Source organism: Salvelinus alpinus, chromosome 15 (genome assembly GCF_045679555.1).
Source record: "Salvelinus alpinus chromosome 15, SLU_Salpinus.1, whole genome shotgun sequence".
NCBI lineage: Eukaryota > Metazoa > Chordata > Actinopteri > Salmoniformes > Salmonidae > Salvelinus > Salvelinus alpinus.
In genome coordinates, this window is record NC_092100.1 from 31572902 (window position 1) to 31592189 (window position 19288).

Here is a 19288-nt window from a genome sequence, read left to right on the forward strand (position 1 = left end):
GGAAAATCCAACAAGAGAAATATCTATATAAAACAAGGCTTGGGCTGGGGCTGGGTGCTAACTTACAAACACTGAGCAAGGAACTGAGGAACACACAGGGTTTAAATACTAACAAGGGAATGACCTACAGGTGCAAACAATAATTAGAGCAAGAAAAACAAAAGGTACAAAAAAGGTGCAATGGGGACATCTAGTGACCAAAACCCGAACAGTCTTGGCCAAAACCTGACAGAATCCCCCTCCTAGGAACGGCTCCTGACGTTCCTACCAGCCTTCTCAGGGTGGAGGGTCCTGAACTGACGAATGAGGTCAGGGTCCAGTATGTCCTTGGCAGGAACCCAGGAGCGCTCCTCGGGACCGTAGCCTTCCCAGTCCACCAGATACTGCCAGGACCGCTGCACCCGGCGGGAATCCAGTATCCGGTGGACGGTATAAGCCGACTGGCCACCGATGACACGGGGCGGAGGGGGAGGTCTGCCTGCCGGGATAAGGGGAGAAAAAACAACAGGTTTTAATAAAGAAATGTGAAATGTTGGATTGATCTTAAGGGATCTGGGTAAGTGCAGGCGAAAAGTAACGGGATTGACTCTCCTGGCAATCTTAAAGGGACCGATGAACCTCTGGGACAGCTTGCGAGACTCCACCCTTAGCGGTAAGTTTTTTGTTGAGAGCCATACTCTCTGGCCGGGGTACAGGGTAGGACCGGGACGGCGACGTCTGTTGGCTTGTCGCTGGTACTGCTGAGAGGAACGCAGAAGATTAAGACGTGCCTTCTTCCACGTAAGCCGACAGCGTCTGATGAACCTTGAGGCTGAAGGCACTCTGACTTCTGCCTCCTGGTCCGGGAACAATAGAGGCGCATAGCCAAACTGACACTCATGCGGGGATATACCAGTGGAGGAGGAGCACAAGGTGTTGTGCGCGTACTCGGCCCAAACAATGAAGGATGACCATGTGGACGGGTTGTTGGAAATCATGCATCTGAGGGTGGTTTCCAGCTCCTGATTCATCCTCTCAGTTTGGCCATTGGACTCCGGATGGTACCCTGAAGATAAACTGGCCGTGGCCCCTATGAGTTGGCAGAAGGCCTTCCAAAACCTTGAGGCGAACTGGGGACCTCTGTCGGAAACCATATCTTGCGGAATCCCAAAGACTCGGAACACATGGTTAATCACCAACTCAGCTGTTTCCTTGGCAGAAGGTAATTTGGTCAAGGGAACAAACCTGGCCGCCTTAGAAAACCTGTCGATGATGACTAGGATCGTAGTATTACCATGGGACGGAGGAAGGCCAGTAATAAAGTCCAACGAGATATGGGACCAGGGTCGGTGGGGAATAGATAGAGGGTGAAGGAGTCCTTGAGGGCGGAGGTGAGAAGATTTGCCCTGGCAGCACACGGAACAGGCCTTGACGAAAGTGGCAACGTCTTCTTTTATGGTAGGCCACCAGAACTTACGCTGGATAAACTCCAAGGTGCGACCTACGCCCGGGTGACAGGTGAGGCGAGAGGAGTGCCCCCACAGAAGGACTTGGGACCTTGCTGCCTTGGGAACAAACAACCGATTAGCAGGACCTCCTCCAGGGCCCGGTTCGATGGCTTGAGCTTGTTTCACGGTATCCTCCACTTGCCACGAGATCGGAGCCACGATCTTAGCGGCCGGAAGGACAGTCATGTCAGTATCTTCTCGAATGGCAGGAGAGTAGATTCGTGACAAGGCGTCCGGTTTGAGATTCTTCGACCCGGGTCTATAGGTGAGGATAAACTGAAATCGGCTGAAGAAAAGAGACCATCGAGCTTGTCTGGAGTTCAACCGCTTCGCCTGCTGGATATACTCCAGATTTTTGTGGTCCGTAAGCACTTGAAACGGTTGAGAAGCCCCCTCGAGCCAGTGTCTCCATTCCTTCAATGCCATCTTAACCGCTAGGAGTTCACGATCCCCCACATCGTAATTCCTCTCGGCCGGGGTAAGCCGGTGAGAGAAGAAGGCGCAAGGATGAAGCTTCTTGTCTTCACCCCTCTGAGACAGGACAGCTCCAACCCCAACCTCTGATGCGTCTACCTCCACCACAAAAGGTTCATCCGCCGTTGGTAGTGTCAGGATGGGAGCAGAGAGGATGCGCTGCTTGAGTCCTTGGAAGGCCGTCTCAGCTTCTCTTCCCCACAGAAACCTTGTGTTGCCACCCTTGGTTACAGCTGAGAGAGGGGCTGCCACCGAGCTGAAGTTCTTGATGAACTTGCGGTAAAAGTTGGTGAAGCCCAGGAAACGCTGAACTTCCTTAACGGACTTGGGGGTGGGCCAATCCGCTACCGCCCCTACCTTCTTGGGGTCCATCTGGACTCGACCGGGTTCCACTATAAATCCCAGGAATTGTACTCGAGAGGAATGGAATTCACACTTTTCCGGCTTAACGTACAAATGGCTGTCTAGGAGGCGTTTGAGCACTTGTCTGACATGCTTAGTGTGTTCTTGAAGGGAGCTCGAAAAGATGAGGATGTCATCCAAGTAAACAAACACAAAGATGTTAAGCATATCCCTAAGCACATCGTTTATGAGCGCTTGGAACACAGCCGGAGCGTTGGTCAGGCCGAAGGGCATCACCGAGTATTCGTAGTGACCAGTAGGCGTGTTGAAAGCGGTCTTCCACTCGTCCCCGGGTTTGATCCGCACAAGATGGTATGCGTTCCGCAGGTCAAGCTTAGTGAAGACAACTGCTTCCTGAAGCAGCTCAAAGGCTGTGGCCATAAGGGGTAGCGGGTAGCGGTTACGGGCGGTTATGGCATTGAGTCCCCGGTAGTCGATGCAAGGTCGTAATCCACCGTCTTTCTTGGCCACAAAGAAAAACCCTGCTCCCGCCGGCGAGGTAGATGGACGCATGAGGCCTGCTGCCAGAGCGTCCTTGATGTAGGTATCCATAGCAGCTCGTTCGGGAGGAGAAAGGGAAAAGATCCTACCCCTGGGAGGGCAGGTCCCCGGCAACAGGTCGATGGTGCAATCGTAAGGTCTATGGGGTGGTAGTTTGGTGGCCCTCTGTTTGCTAAATACCAGTTTGAGGTCATGGTAACACTCGGGAACTCGGGACAGGTCGATGGATTCTAGAGACTCGGAAGGGGAACTCGGGGAACTCGGGAAGATACAAGTGGCTTGGCACGTAGGACCCCACTGCTTGATAGTGCCCACAGACCAGTCGATGTGAGGGTTATGGCTGTGAAGCCAGGGATAACCAAGGACGAGAGGGAACTCGGAACAGGAGATCAGATGAAAGTTCATCACTTCCTGGTGTTGGGAAACTGAAAGTCGCAAGGGGGTAGTGGCACGAGTAACAAGTCCAGATCCCAAAGGGCTTCTATCCAACGTAGTAACCCTTATGGGGTCACTCAGAGGTTCAGAAGGAACGCCATTCTCTTTCGCCCAGACCCCATCCATGAAGTTACCTGCGGCTCCAGAGTCTACCAAGGCTTGAAGAGAAAACTCGTGGTCGTCCCAGGAAAGGGTAACTGGAATGAGCAGGCGGGAGTTGGATGGATGGGAGGATGTTATGTTTCCCGTTACAGTCCTCCCAGGCCTGCACGGGAGAGTGCGTTTCCCTGGAGCCCGGGACACGTGGAGCGGAAATGGCCCGGTTTGCCGCAATATAGACAGCATCGCTCCCTCATCCGGCGGTCTCTCTCAGCCTGGGAGATGCGTCCAACCTGCATGGGTTCTGGTGGAGCCAGCGAGGATAAAGGTGGAGACTCGGAGCTGGAACCGATAGGAGCTAGGGTGAGCGGTCTACGGTTGAGTTCTCTCTCTCTCAGACGCTGGTCTATGCGTGAAGCCAACTTGATCAGGGACTCGAGGTTGTCCGGTGGTTCCCGAGTGGCCAGTTCATCTTGGATGGTGTCAGAAAGACCCTTCAAAAAACACACTGTGAGCGCCTCGTCGTTCCAGCCACTTGCTGCTGCCACAGTGCGGAACTGGATGGCATAGTCCGTCACGCTGCGCCGACCTTGGCGGAGAGTCAGGAGCTGTTTGGCTGAGTCAGGGCCGTTGGTAGGACCTTGAAACACTCGCTTGAATTCTTCAGCAAAGGTAGAGTAGCTGGCACAGCAGGGACTTTGGGCATCCCACACAGCAGTAGCCCAGGCTAGGGCTTTTTCCGACAGCAGGGTGATGATATATGCTATCTTGGACCGGTCGGTGGGAAACGACGACGGTTGCAGCTCAAAGGAGAGAGAACATTGGGTGAAAAACCCCTTACAAACACTCGGATCCCCTGAGAACCGTTGGGGAGGCGGCAGACGAGGTTCAGCCAGGGGGTTAACTGCCAGGGGCACTTGAATCGGATGAACTGGAGCAGAAGCGGTTGCCGGGGAAAGTCGATCCGAAATCTGCTTTATGGAAGTCAGCATCTCTGACAGAAGTTGAGAATGTCTAGCCATTAAGGCCTCTTGCTGAACCAGAGCAGCTTCGTGGCGTTGGACAGTCCCCTCGTGGTGGGACAGCATGGAAAAAAGATCCTGGGTACTGGCTGCCTCTGGGTTCATTATAAGGGCTCAGTGTTTCTGTCAGGACCCGGTGCGAGAAACAGTCACTAATAATCGTCAGAACCCAGAAGATGAGGCAGACACAGCAGTACTAGAGATGGTGGTTTAATTAAAGAACAAAATCTTCAGGCAAAGAAACTAAATCCACAATGTCCAAAAATAAAGCCAAGAGGCACAAAATGGAAATCCTCCAAAATACAAAAGAAACTCCACAAAGTGGTAAAAAACAGCAGGGAAAAAACAAACCTCAAAAGACTACTCAAATAATACACAAGAACTAAACCAGAGAACCTCTGGAAAATCCAACAAGAGAAATATCTATATAAAACAAGGCTTGGGCTGGGGCTGGGTGCTAACTTACAAACACTGAGCAAGGAACTGAGGAACACACAGGGTTTAAATACTAACAAGGGAATGACCTACAGGTGCAAACAATAATTAGAGCAAGAAAAACAAAAGGTACAAAAAAGGTGCAATGGGGACATCTAGTGACCAAAACCCGAACAGTCTTGGCCAAAACCTGACAACCGTTTTATGTGTGGATTAATTGGCAGAGTAGAGGACCTTGTGCATTTCAGGTAAAATAACAACTCAATGTTTATATCGCAGGACAAATTAGCTAGCAACAGCAAGCTAGCTAAAAGGGACAAATTAGCTAGCAAGTGCAAGCTAGCTAGCTAAATTGCCATACATATTTAATGCTTTTCGACATGTCCCCAAATTAATATAATTGGTTCAGAGTTTGTTTTGATATTTTAACCTGCGTGTCGTGATCGCGTTTGGTGTGGGGGGACAAAATACATTGATGCATGATGGCGCACGATGGCGCACGTGCGCAGCGGATTTGGGTTCCGTGTAAGGTTTATGTAAACTTCCGACTTCAACTGTATGTAAATGTGATATTTAAGTTTAACTTAACTTATCATTTGCAAATAAAAATACTAGTTTTTGCTTTGTCATTTTGGGGTTATTGTGTGTAGATTGATAAATAAATAAAAATATTTTATACATTTTTGAATAAGGCTGTAACATACTGTATCAAAATGTGGAAAGTAGTAAAGGGGTCTGAATACTTTCAGAATATACTGTAAGCCTAAATATCTGTCTCCTTACACCAAATCTACAAGGGATTTTCTAGTAAATTGCCCAGAAAAAAAAACGAGTCCATCTTAAAACTCATGTGATATGTCATTGTTTAAGGAGTGCATCAATAATAGCTGACATAGTTAAATGTAAAACACTGTGCAAGGAGGAGCGGTGCACAAAATTAATTAATTCCACTGGCACATTATTTATGACTTAATATGATATACGGGTGTGCTTTGCAATAGTACTGAATGTGCATATTTTGTAGATACTGAAAAACAGTAGAGTAATTATGCAGAATGCCTTTTTGCCATGAACATACAATATAAATTATAGGCACTGTTGTTTCGCAATTACCAAACCCTGTTTAAAAGGTGTTTGGAGGATTGCCATGACGACCCAGGCTTGTCTCCTATATTTCACTCTCAACAGCTTATTATGTGACACAACAACCCTCTCTCCAAAGTGCAGCCTGCAAGGTTAATATATTAGGAATTGGTGAGGCAGCACCTATTGTGTAAGATGAATGGAGAAGAGCTCGACCACAGCTTCACAATTGTGATCAAATTGGGAGTCATTACACAGAACAACCTACAGTATATGCAATGGTTTTACAGTGGAGTGTAGTGGATGCTCTCCCTGTATATAATAGATATCCTTGCAATCAGAAAACACAGCAGGATTGATTTCAGGGTTTGAGACATGCACATGAGCGATCAACATGCTGTAAAGATGTATGACCGGAAGGTAAGTGTTAGCTCAACGTGTATCTCTATGACTAGTTTGTGATAGAGACATGGTATGGTGCTAATGATTTTAGCACTACATTATGCTTCCAGCCAGCCCAGCAGACTTGCTCACTTGGTCTACCGCATGTACAAACAGCCAGGAAACAATTAGGTCCATGTCCTGTTACTGTGCCATTGCAGGCATTACTCCTCCAATACTGTACATTATGTTGGATGGGAATCTGGGCTTAGAGAGTCTGAAACACCAAGGAGGACTTGAACCCTGGACCTTCTGTCCCTGAGTGACGTGCAACAATCATCTGACACAAGTGACCAAGCAGCGAGCGTGTTTAGTACGTGTGCAGTGATCTGATATCCTCACTGTAGCCTAAACATAGAGTACTGTACTCACAAGGTGTGTGTGTGGGGGGGGGGGGGGGGCAGAGAGCAGTATTGGCATGATTGAAAGATTTGGTTGGGCTTGAGCTTAAATATTTTAAGCTTCTTGACATCAGTTATTCAAATACTGGCAGTCTCTATTCATAAAATTTCTTTCCCCCTTCTTTATTTTATCTTAATCTTATTTTACTTTAGTCTTAGTGAAAGATGTGGGCTTTAGAGTGAAAACAGACACTTCATAAAAAGATTTTTTTTAATTATGTGTCATCTTAATGTAATTCAGCTTTAATCACGATCAACTGAGGATGGAGTTTAAAATTGTGAAAGTACATTTTTTAAGAAAATATTTCAAATAATTCAAATTCATTGAATTTTTAAATAAGGATTATTATTATTACAGCAAATGCTACATGAAAAAAGCGATTTATTTAATTACCTGACATATTATTTTTAACAAACAACAGTTGAGGAAAATTCCTGGCTTTTGAAGGTAAATATTTTGATAATATTGCTATCTTTGCTGTTGATCATTTCTGTAAGAATGATCAGAATTGCTATAACAATACCACAGAGCGAGGCATGTGGTGCAGAGCACAGGGAATGCGGCCAGGAGCAAAGCAGATGACTGCATGGTTCAGGCTGTGCCGTGTGTCATCACTGCCCTCTACAGGTAGAGGAGTGGAGATGTCTAGTGTCATAGACTAGTGTCATAGACTAGCTCCACCAAGGCACCTACCCCTCGGATTAGCATCTACACTACTCCTGTCCCAATTTAAAAGGTGATTCAGCATGCCATGACAGTGTGCTTCACTGCATTACATTCTCTGTGATTTCTGAATTACTCTACTTCTCTCTGTTAGTGTGGAGCTTTATCAGTCAATGTGACAGAAATGTCTTTTGCTAATACAATGTAACTTTTATAAATGGGTTTTTGACCATACTCTCATAACCACCAACAGGTTTGCAAATCATTTATGTTCCTACCTGTTTAGTGTGTATAGTATCTGTTGTGGTATTGTCTGTATCTAATGGTGCTGCAATGAATAGCAGCCCTTTTACGTGCTCATGACCAATGCTGCTATTTTTTATTTTTTTTGCACTGATCATTACAATGTTTCCACCATCGTTTCCTATGATGGAAAATAACTTCTGGACATCAGAACAGTGATCACTAACCTCGATTTGGATGAAGATTTGTACATGAACGAGTCGTAGGCGCAGGACATACTGCTCACCCTGGACCAGGCCCTAATCCTCGTGACTCGGAAAAGAGAAAGGCCGACGTGCAGGCACCCTGATGAAACCTACGTCGGCGAGTGCATAAACGGCTATACCCTCCGTTCTATTGGCGAACATTCAATCACTGGAAAACAAACTGGATGAGCTCTGTTCGAGACTATCCTATCAACGGGACCTGTAGAATTGTAATATCCTATGATTCTCTGAGTCGTGGCTGAACAAAGACATGAATAATATGCATCTTGCTGGTTTTTCTACTCATCGGCAGGACCAAATGGCAGCTTCGGGTAAGCTCGCCTAGGTTAGAATACCTCATGAAAACCTGTAGACCATACTATTTACCAAGAGATTTCTCATCTACATTTTTGTAGCTGTCTATTTACCATCACAAACTGATTCTGGCACTAAGACCGCACTCAATGAGCTGTATAGTATCGTAAGCATAACAAGAAAACGTTCATCCAGAGGCGGCGCTGCTACTGGCCTGTGATTTTAATGCAGGGAAACTGAAATCCGGTTGACCTCATTTCTACCAGCATGCCACCTGTGCAACTAGAGGAGAAAAAAAATTATAATAAAATTATAAGACAGGAGAAGTACTCCAGATATAACCAACTGACCCTAGCCCCCCGACACATAAACTACTGCAGCATAAATACTGGAGGCTGAGACAGGAGGGGTCAGGAGACACTGTGGCCCCATCCGATGATATCCCCGGACAGGGCCAAACAGGAAGGATATAACCCCACCCACTTTGCCAAAGCACAGCCCCCACACCACTAGAGGGATATCTTCAACCACCAACTTACCATCCTGAGACAAGGCCGAGTATAGCCCACAAAGATCTCCACCACAGCACAAACCAAGGTGGGGCGCCAACCCAGACAGGAAGATCACGTCAGTAACTCAACCCACTCAAGTGACGCACCCCTCCTAGGGACGGCATGAAAGAGCACCAGTAAGCCAGTGACTCAGCCCCTGTAATAGGGTTAGAGGTAGAGAATCCCAGTGGAGAGAGGGGAACCGGCCGGGCAGAGACAGCAAGGGCGGTTCGTTGCTCCAGAGCCTTTCCGTTCACCTTCACACTCCTGGGCCAGACTACACTCAATCATATGACCTACTGAAGAGATAAGTCTGACTTGAAGGTTGAGACCGAGTCTGCGTCTCTCAGACTCGGTCTCAGGCAGACTATTCCATAAAAATTGAGATCTATAGTTGTTTGGAGACCTCCAGCTGTTTTCTTAGAAATTCTAGGGACAATTAGGAGGCCTGCGTCTTGTGACCGTAGCGCACGTGTAGGTATGTACGGCAGGACCAACTCGGAAAGATAGGTAGGAGCAAGCCCATGTAACGCTTTATAGGCTAACAGTAAAACCTTGAAATTGAGAACACCTTTACTCCACACACAGAAACGCAAAGCTCGCCCTCCATTTGGCAAATATGACAATAACTATCCTTCTGCTTCTGCTTCCTTCTCACAAGCAAAAACTCTAACAGAAAGTACCAGTGACACACTCAACACGGAAGTGGTCCGATGAAGTTCATGCTAAGCTACAGGACTGTTTCGCTAGCACAGACTGGAATATGTTCTTGGATTCATACGATGGCATTGAGTTCACATCAGTCACTGGCTTCATTCATAAGTGCATCAAAGACATTGTCCCCACTGTGACCGAACGTACATATCCCAACCATTAGCCATGGATTACAGACAACATCCACACGAGTTAAAGGCTAGAGCTGCCGCTAATAAGGAGCGGTACACTAATCCTTATAATAAATCCTGCTACACCCTCCGACAAACCATCAAACAGGCAATGTGTCAATACAAGACTAAGATCGAATCCTACTACACCGGCACTGAAACCCAGATGCGAGCTGCCCAGTGACGTGAGTGTACAAGACAAACAAAATGCTTTCTATGCTTACTTCGTGGCAAGCAACACTGAACCATGCATGAGAGCAACAGCTGTTCTGGACGACTGCGAGATCATGCTCTCCATATCCAATGTGAGTAAAACCTTTAAACAGGTTCATGTTCACAGACGGATTACCAGGACGCATACTAAGAGCATGCTGTGACCAGCTGGCAAGTGTCTTCACTGACATTTTCAACTTCTCCCTGACCCAGTCTGTAATACCTACATGTTTCAAGCAGACCACCATAGTCCCTGTGACCAAGAACGCCAAGGTAACCCAATGGCACTCACATCTGTAGCCATGAAATGCTTTGAAAGGATGTCCAGACACCCTGGACCCATTCCAATTAGCATACCGCCCCAACAGATCCACAGATTATGCAATATCTATTGCACTCCACAATGCACTTTCCCATCTGGACAAGAGGAACACTTATGTGAAAATGCTGTTCCTTGACTACAGCTCAGCGTTCAACACCATACTGCCCTCCAAGCTCATCACTAACCTAAGGACCCTGGGACTGAACACCTCCCTCTGAAACTGGATCCTGATTGGCTGCGTCTTGATTGGCTGCATCACTGCTTTGTATGGCAACTGCTTGGCCTCCGACAGCAAGGCGCTACAGAGTGTAGTGCATAGGCCCAGTACATCACTGGGGCCAAGCTCCCGGCCATCCAGGACCTCTATACCAGGCGGTGTCAGAGGAAGACCCTAAAAATTGTCAAAGATTCCAGCCAGCCAAGTCATAGAGTGTTCTCTCTGCTACCGCATTGTAAGCGGTACAGATGCACCAAGTCTGGAACCAACAGGACCTTGAACAGTTTCTACCCGCAAGCCATAAGACAAAAGTTAAAATAGGTACACAGTCTATCTGCATTGACACTTTTTGCACTAACTTTCTTGACTTATCACTTACGCTGCTGTTTATAATCTGTCACTTTATTCCTAGTTATATGTACATACTTTATCTACCTCAATTACCTTGTATCCCTGCACATCGACTCTGTACTGGTAATCCTTGTATATAGCAAGTTATTGTTACTTACACTATATGTATTCACAAAAGTATGCTTTATACCCCTTCAAATTAGTGAATTCAGCTATTGCTGACAGGTGTATAAAATTGAGCACACAGCCATGCAATCTCGATAGACAAACATTGGCAGAAGAATGGTCTTACTGAAGAGCTCAATGAATTTCAACATGGCAGGATGCCACCTTTCCATCAAGTCAGTTCGTCAAATTTCTGCCCTGCTAGAGCTGCCCTGATCAACTGTAAGTGCTGTTATTGTGAAGTGGAAACGACTAGTTTTAGGCAACAACAGGCACAATTTCACAGTTCACAGAATAGCCTACTGTAACCTACCTCACGTGCATGTGTAGCCTAGCTTCAAGACAACCAATGAAAACATAGCAATACAAGCTAGCAGTCTTACACTATTTATCTCAGATATCACAATAACAAACTGTCACGCTCTGGCCTTAGTAGTCTTTGTTTTCTTAATTATTTTGGTTAGGTCAGGGTGTGACATGGGGAATGTATGTGGTTTTTGTAGTGTCTAGGGTGGTTGTAAGGTTTAGGGGGTTTATTAGAGTAGTTGGGTTTATGTTTAGTATAGTAGTCTAGCTGTGTCTATGGTTGAGTGTATGTATCTAGGAAAGTCTATGGTTGCCTGAATTGGGTCTCAATTAGAGACAGCTGGTTATTGTTGTCTCTGATTGGGAGCCATATTTAAGGCAACCATAGGCTTTAGCTGTTTGTGGGGAATTGTCTATGTTGAACGTTTGTAGCATGTGTGTGTGCACTACGTTTATAGCTTCACGGTCGTTTGTTGTTTTTGTATAGTTTGTAATAGTGTTTCGTTTCATGTTCATCTTCGTAGTAAAAAATAAAAGAAGATGGCTTATTTTCCACATGCTGCGTTTTGGTCCGTCTCTCCACCACACGATCGTGACAGAATTCCCCACCAACATCGGATCAAGCAGCGTGTGCAACAACAACAGGACCCACCTACACAGGACTATTGGAATTGGGAGGAAATTCTGGACCGCGAAGTACCAGGAGAATATAACCGCCCCAAAGCTGAGCTGGAGGCAGCGAAAGCAGAGAGGCGGAGATATGAGGAGGCAGCAAGGAAACAAGGCTGGAAGCCCGTAAGTCAAACCCAAAAATTTCTTGGGGGGGGGCTCTCGGGTAGTTTAGTTGGGTCAGTCGGGAGACGTGAGCCAACTCCTCCTGCTTACCGTAAGGAGCCGGTGAGGGCGGATTTGGAGGAGAGTGACGCAGAGACAGTAAAGGAGTTAATGGAGAAATTGGAGGAGAGAGTTATGAGGGATGTATTGGTTTGGTGCATGAGGCACGGCATCCGTCCGAATGAACGTGTTGGTGATTTAATGTCACCGGGAACAGCTCTCCATACTCGTCCTGAGGTGCGTGCTAGCCGTCTGGTTAAGACAGTGCCTACAGCACGCACAAAGCCTCCTGTGCGTCCTGTTACTGCTCCTCGCACTAGCCCTGTGGTGTGTGTTCCCAGCCCAGTACCACCAGTGCTGACACCACGCACCAGGCTTCCAGTGCGTCTCCAGAGCCCTGTTCCTCCTCCACGCACTCTCCCTGTGGTGCGTGTCTCCAGCCCAGTGCCTCCAGTCCCGGCACCACGCACCAAGCCTCCTGTGCGTCTCCAGAGCCCTGTACGCACTGATCCTTCTCCCCGCACTCGTCCTGAGGTGCGTGCCCTCAGCCCGGTACCACCAGTTCTGGTACCACGCACCAGTCCTATAGTGCGCCTTGAGAACTCAGTGTGCCCTGTTGTTGTTCCCCGCACTAGCCTGAAGGTGCGTGTCCTTAGCCCGGTACCTCCAGTTCCGGCACCACGCACCAGGCCTACAGTGCGACTCAGCCGGCCAGAGTCTGCCGTCTGCCCAACGGTGCCTGAACTGCCCGTCTGCCAAGCGGCGCCTGAACTGCCCGTCTGCCAAGCGGCGCCTGAACTGCCCGTCTGCCAAGCGGCGCCTGAACTGCCCGTCTGCCAAGCGGCGCCTGAACTGCCCGCCTGCCCAACGGCGCCTGAACTGCCCGTCTGCCCAACGCCGTCTGAACTGTCCATCTGCCAAGCGCCGCATGAACTGCTCGTCTGTATTGAGCCTTCAAAGCCGCCCGTCTACCATGAGCCTGCAAAGCCGCCCGTCTGCCATGAGCCTACAGAGCCGTCCGCCAGACAGGAGCCGCTAGAGCCTTCCGCCAGACCGGATCAGCCAGAGCCTTCCGCCAGACCGGATCAGCCAGAGCCTTCCGCCAGACCGGATCAGCCAGAGCCTTCCGCCAGACCGGATCAGCCAGAGCCTTCCGCCAGACCGGATCAGCCAGAGCCTTCCGCCAGACCGGATCAGCCAGAGCCTTCCGCCAGACCGGATCAGCCAGAGCCTTCCGCCAGACCGGATCAGCCAGAGCCTTCCCGCCAGACCGGATCAGCCAGAGCTTTCCCGCCAGACCGGATCAGCCAGAGCCTTCCCGCCAGAACGGCTCAGCCAGAGCCTTCCCGCCAGAACGGCTCAGCCAGAGCCTTCCGCCAGCCATGACCAGCCAGAGCCGTCAGCGAGCCATGACCAGCCAGAGCCGTCAGCGAGCCATGACCAGCCAGAGCCGTCAGCGAGCCATGACCAGCCAGAGCCGTCAGCGAGCCATGACCAGCCAGAGCCGTCAGCGAGCCATGACCAGCCAGAGCCGCCAACCAGACAGGATCTGCCAGAGCCGCCAACCAGACAGGATCTGCCAGAGCCGCCAACCAGACAGGATTTGCCAGAGCCGCCAACCAGACAGGATCTGCCAGAGCCGCCAGCCAGCCATGAGCGTCCAGAGCCGTCAGCCAGCCATGAGCAGCCAGATCCGTCAGCCAGCCATGAGCAGCCAGATCCGTCAGCCAGCCATGAGCCGTCCAGCCAGGATCCGCCAGAGCCGTCCAGCCAGGATCCGCCAGAGCCGTCCAGCCAGGATCCGCCAGAGCCGTCCAGCCAGAATCCGCCAGAGCCGTCATCCAGCCAGGATCCGTCCCTCAGTCCGGAGCTGCCGTCCCTCAGTCCGGAGCTGCCCCTTATCCTGGTGCTGCCCCTTATCCCGGTGCTGCCCCTTATCCCGGTGCTGCCCCTTAGTCCGGTGCTGCCCCTTAGTCCGGTGCTGCCCCTTAGTCCGGTGCTGCCCCTTAGTCCGGTGCTGCCCCTTAGTCCGGTGCTGCCCCTTAGTCCGGTGCTGCCCCTTAGTCCGGTGCTGCCCCTTAGTCCGGTGCTGCCCCTTAATCCAGTGGGGTTAATGTGGAGGGTGGCCATTTGGAGGAGGCTACGAAAGCGGGTAGTGACTATGGTGGGGTGGGGACCACGACCAGTGCCGGAGCCGCCGCCGTGGACGGAAGCCCACCCAGACCCTCCCCTAGACTTTGTGCTGGTGCGCCCGGAGTTCGCACCTTAAGGGGGGGGTTATGTCACGCCCTGGCCTTAGTAGTCTTTGTTTTCTTAATTATTTTGGTTAGGTCAGGGTGTGACATGGGGAATGTATGTGGTTTTTGTAGTGTCTAGGGTGGTTGTAAGGTTTAGGGGGTTTATTAGAGTAGTTGGGTTTATGTTTAGTATAGTAGTCTAGCTGTGTCTATGGTTGAGTGTAGGTATCTAGGAAAGTCTATGGTTGCCTGAATTGGGTCTCAATTAGAGACAGCTGGTTATTGTTGTCTCTGATTTGGAGCCATATTTAAGGCAACCATAGGCTTTAGCTGTTTGTGGGGAATTGTCTATGTTGAACGTTTGTAGCATGTGTGTGTGCACTACGTTTATAGCTTCACGGTCGTTTGTTGTTTTTGTATAGTTTGTAATAGTGTTTCGTTTCATGTTCATCTTCGTAGTAAAAAATAAAAGAAGATGGCTTATTTTCCACATGCTGCTTTTTGGTCCGTCTCTCCTCCACACGATCGTGACACAAACAAACAAAAATAAATAAAGAATGACACCTGTTACTGTGTTCATGGAGTCTGTATGAGGACTGGCAGGGACTAAAGTAATAGAAGTACTCTGCAGCGTTGTGACGGTAATATTGTTCTCCTTTGAATGGCTAATTAGGCCTAAATGTTCATTGTTGACTCCTCTCTACTCATGATGGTTCTCTAACCCTCTCCTCCTTTTGCAACACACTAGCCATCGCACTCACTCGTGTCACCTCTCCCCAGGACATTTCAGAGCCGACCGTGATGTCACCTGGCTCATAGTAGTCTTGGAAAGTCCCAAAACAGAACGGCAAAGTCATATTCCCAGACTCCGCCACATTCCCTCCTTTAAAACCCTGCCAAGCCCGAGTACTTCTGAACACAGAAAATAACAATTCACATGCTTGACCTCGTGCACATCAGTGCACATCAGTGCACAACAGTATCACAGGATAAGACATACCCTTCTTTAAACCTCACAGGCAATGTACCCCTAGAGCTCCTCAATCTCTGTGTGCATACTTTCTTCCTTCTCAAGGAGTGCCTCTTCTTCCCCTGACACCAACACAGGCTGTTCTATGCCTTGCTGGCACACCCACATGACTGGAAGGCTACAAAATCCAAATGGAGTCGATAGGGTCAATCATTTTCATCTGAGAACTCTGTTCCCATCTGCCGTCTTTGCCTCTGTATCTGTCTCCTTGATTGGATATTGAAAGTGCAGGGTTTGATTTGCTACCTGTGGACCACATTGGGATTTCCTTCTCCTTTTGGTCGAACAGTGAATACCAGCAGTTATGCATGGTTCCTCTTCGCCACAATGTAGGACATCGATTGCCACTTATCCTGGATCTTGTTTCTGCTTCTATGTTTATGATTGTGAAGCAGCACATGGTCCCTTGGCCGGATCAAGGTCCCTCTATCATAAGTCCTTTTCCTCCTCCTTGAAGACTCTTCGGCTGTGGCACGAGCAATGTCTCTGGCCGCACAAAATCTTTCATGATGCTACCGTATCCAGCCATCCAGATTGTTGACTGTGGCCTCCCTGGGTTCTTCACCTCCAAGCACATTGAGCACCAGTCCCGAACATGAGGTAGAATGGGGAGTATCCAGTAGATGAGTGGGTCTGATTATTGAACACCATCACCAACTCCGGCATGTGATCGTTCAACTTCCGCTTCTTGTTCTTGGGCAGTGCTCTCAACATGTCGTGCATCGTAAGATTGACCATTTGTCACTGACCATTTCCCCGGTAGGGGTAGGCCTAGTGCAACTTTTACCGATACCATAGAGATTGCATAGTTCCTTGATCACATTGCCTCTAAACACCTACCTTGGTAAGAATGCAATCTTGCTGGACAACCATAGTATTTGATCCAATACTGCAACACCGCATTAGCCGTAGTGTGAGCGGTCTAGTTTTTCGTCAGCACCGTTATGGTGAACCTGGTAAACATGTCTGTTAAGACCAAGACATTTTCAAATTTATCTGTTGTCCTCTCCAACAGTGAGAAGTCCATGGCCACAACGTCTCTTGGTGCCGTCACGTTGCTGCAAGTTTTGAGCTCCTGAGTGGCGCAGTGGTCTAAGGCACTGCATCTCAGTGCTAGAGGCGACCCTGGTTCGACGGGCCGTGATTGGGAGTCCCATAGGGCGGTGCACAATTGGCCCAGCGTCTTGCGGGGTAGGGTTTGGCCAGGGTAGGCCGTAATTGTAAATAATAATTTGTTCTTTACTGACTTGCCTGATTAAATAAATGGGTCCCCTTTGCATAGGGAACATGTCCCGAGCCATGGCACATTGTTTACATTGTTTCACCCATGTCTGGACATTCTTCAGCAAACCAGGCCAGTAGTCGCGCTTACGCATCGCCGCAATGGTGTATCTTTCTCCAAAGTGACCTTCATGGCCGTGCTTCGCTTCATTCGCCTGGAACTGCTGTGGTTCTGGCACTACCAACTGACACATTTCCTCTCCATCTCTAGGATCTAGGAGCCTTCTGAAGAGAACACCTTGGTGCAAACAAAGCCTTTCGCATTCGCCCAGAAATTTCCTCATCAGGAGTTTCCATGACCCTAAGCTGGTCTCACTTTAGTCTTGACTGCTGTGTAGACCGGACTTACAGTGGGATCCAGTGGAGGCTGCTGGGGGAGGACACCATTCCACTTATTCCGCTCCAGCCATTACCACAAGCCCGTCCTCCCCAATTAAGGTACCTCCAACCTCCTGTGGTGGGATCCCCTTGTTGCATTTCCTCCCAATTGTACCCAATTACTATTCCCCTTATGGCTGACTGTGTCACTGGTGTCTGGAGACTTTCTTCCTGTGGTCAGAGGCATGCCTGTCCTTCCCCTTAGTTTATCACCAGGAAGTCTGGGCTGGTGTCCGCTTGTTCTGGTTCTGTGTCCTCCGGAATCCTAGACAACACATCTGCATTGGTGTTTTGCTTTGCTGACTTATACAGTATTTCAATGTCAAAGTATCTCAGCGGATTATGGTCTGTAATGTCAGTGAACTTTCTGTGGAGCAAATAATCTAAAATGGTTCAGTGACATCCCATTTAAGGTCAAGCAGCTCGAGCTTAAAAGCACTGTAATTTTGATAATTCCTTTCAGACTTCCTCAGTCCCCGACTTGCATAGGCTATCACCCGTTCATCACCACTCTGCTTCTGACTAAGTACCACTCCCAGATCTTGGAAACTTCCATCAGTTGCCACAGTGAAAGGCAAGCTGAAATCAGGATAAGAAAGAACATGGGGCGATGTCAAAGCTTTCCATAGTGTATCAAAGGCTTCTTGGCTCCAGCTGAATACCTGAGACCTCTTTCCTTTACCAGAGCTACCAGCCTTGCACATCAAGCCGTGGAGTGGTCTAGCAATGTGGGCGAACTTGGGTATGAATCTCCTGTAGAAACCCATGAAGCCCAATACCCGCCGCACCTCTTTTGCATTCTTTGGGATTGGTCACTCCTCCAGAGCTTGCACTTTCTCCCTACACACCTGGACTCCTTCCTTGGAGATGACATGCTCCAAGAATTTGACTTCGGCCTTAAACAGAAAGCATTGGCTCTGCATTAACTTCTTATGGGCAGGTGGTACATTAGCGTCCCACCTGGCCAACATCCGGTGAAATTGCAGAGCGCCAAATTCTAAATACAGAAATACTCATAATAAACATTCATAAAATATAGAAGTGTTATACATTGGCTTAATGATTAACTTCTTGTTAATCCAGCCGCTGTGTCAGATTTCAAAAATGCTTTACGGCGAAAGCATACCATGCGATTATCTGAGGACAGCGCCCCGCTTACAAAAGCATACAAACATTTTCCAGTAGATTAGTCATGGAAGTCAAAAATAGCAATAAAATGAATCACTTACCTTTGATGATCTTCATATGGTTGCACTCACAAGACTCCATGTTACACAATAAATGCTTGTTTTGTTCGATAAAGTCCCTCTTTATATAAAAAAAAGTCAGTTTAGTTGGCACCAATGATCTCAGTAATCCACTCGTTCAACATGCATACCAACGAATCCAAAAAGTTACCAGTAAAGTTTGTCCAAACAAGGCAAACAATGTTTCTAATTAATCCTCTAGTACTCTAATATCTAAATAAATGATCATATTTAAGACGGAGAATAGTATGTTCAATAGGGAAGATAAATAACGAAGAGCGCGCACCTCATTCACGCACCAACAAGACTACTTTTCTAATGAGAGACACCTTGTAGTTCTTCCAACTACTTGCTTATTTTTTTTAAACAAGCCTGAAACCCTTTCTAAAGACTGTTGACATCTAGTGGAAGCCATAGAAACTGCAATCTGGGTCCTATCTATTTGTTTTTCCCCATAGGCTAGCACTGAAATGGCCTGTGACCCCAAAATAATAATTCCGAATGGATTTTCCTCAAGTTTTCGCCTGCCATATCAGTTCTGTTATAAACCTTGGAGTGTGTTCTATCCAATGCTACCAAGTATATGCATATCCTAGCTTCTGGGCCTGAAATTCTGAACAAAAACCAGTCTCCAAAACACGATAACAGGAATCTCCAGCTCATTGGCAGCTGTGAGGCTCACCCACTTTGCACACAATAGTCCCCATAGTGCTTCCTAAAGTGTGTTTCATTAATAGTGGTAACCTCTGACCACATATCAAGTAAACACATAGTCTTTTCTCCAGCGATTGCCACCTCATCAACTATCAGACAGTTACGAAAAGCTTTAGAGGTCTGACTTTAGAGCCTGGTTTTCTTTAGAAAACGGACTGACTACTTAGCAGACTGACTACTGATGGTTGATGGGCTTCTCTCATCCCTGCCACCAGCGTCTGTTAGTGGGCCCAACACTGCATGGTCCTCCCAGTAACCCCCACCTGAACCACCCTCCTCTGTGTACAATATTGGCTAGTGTTTCCCAGATG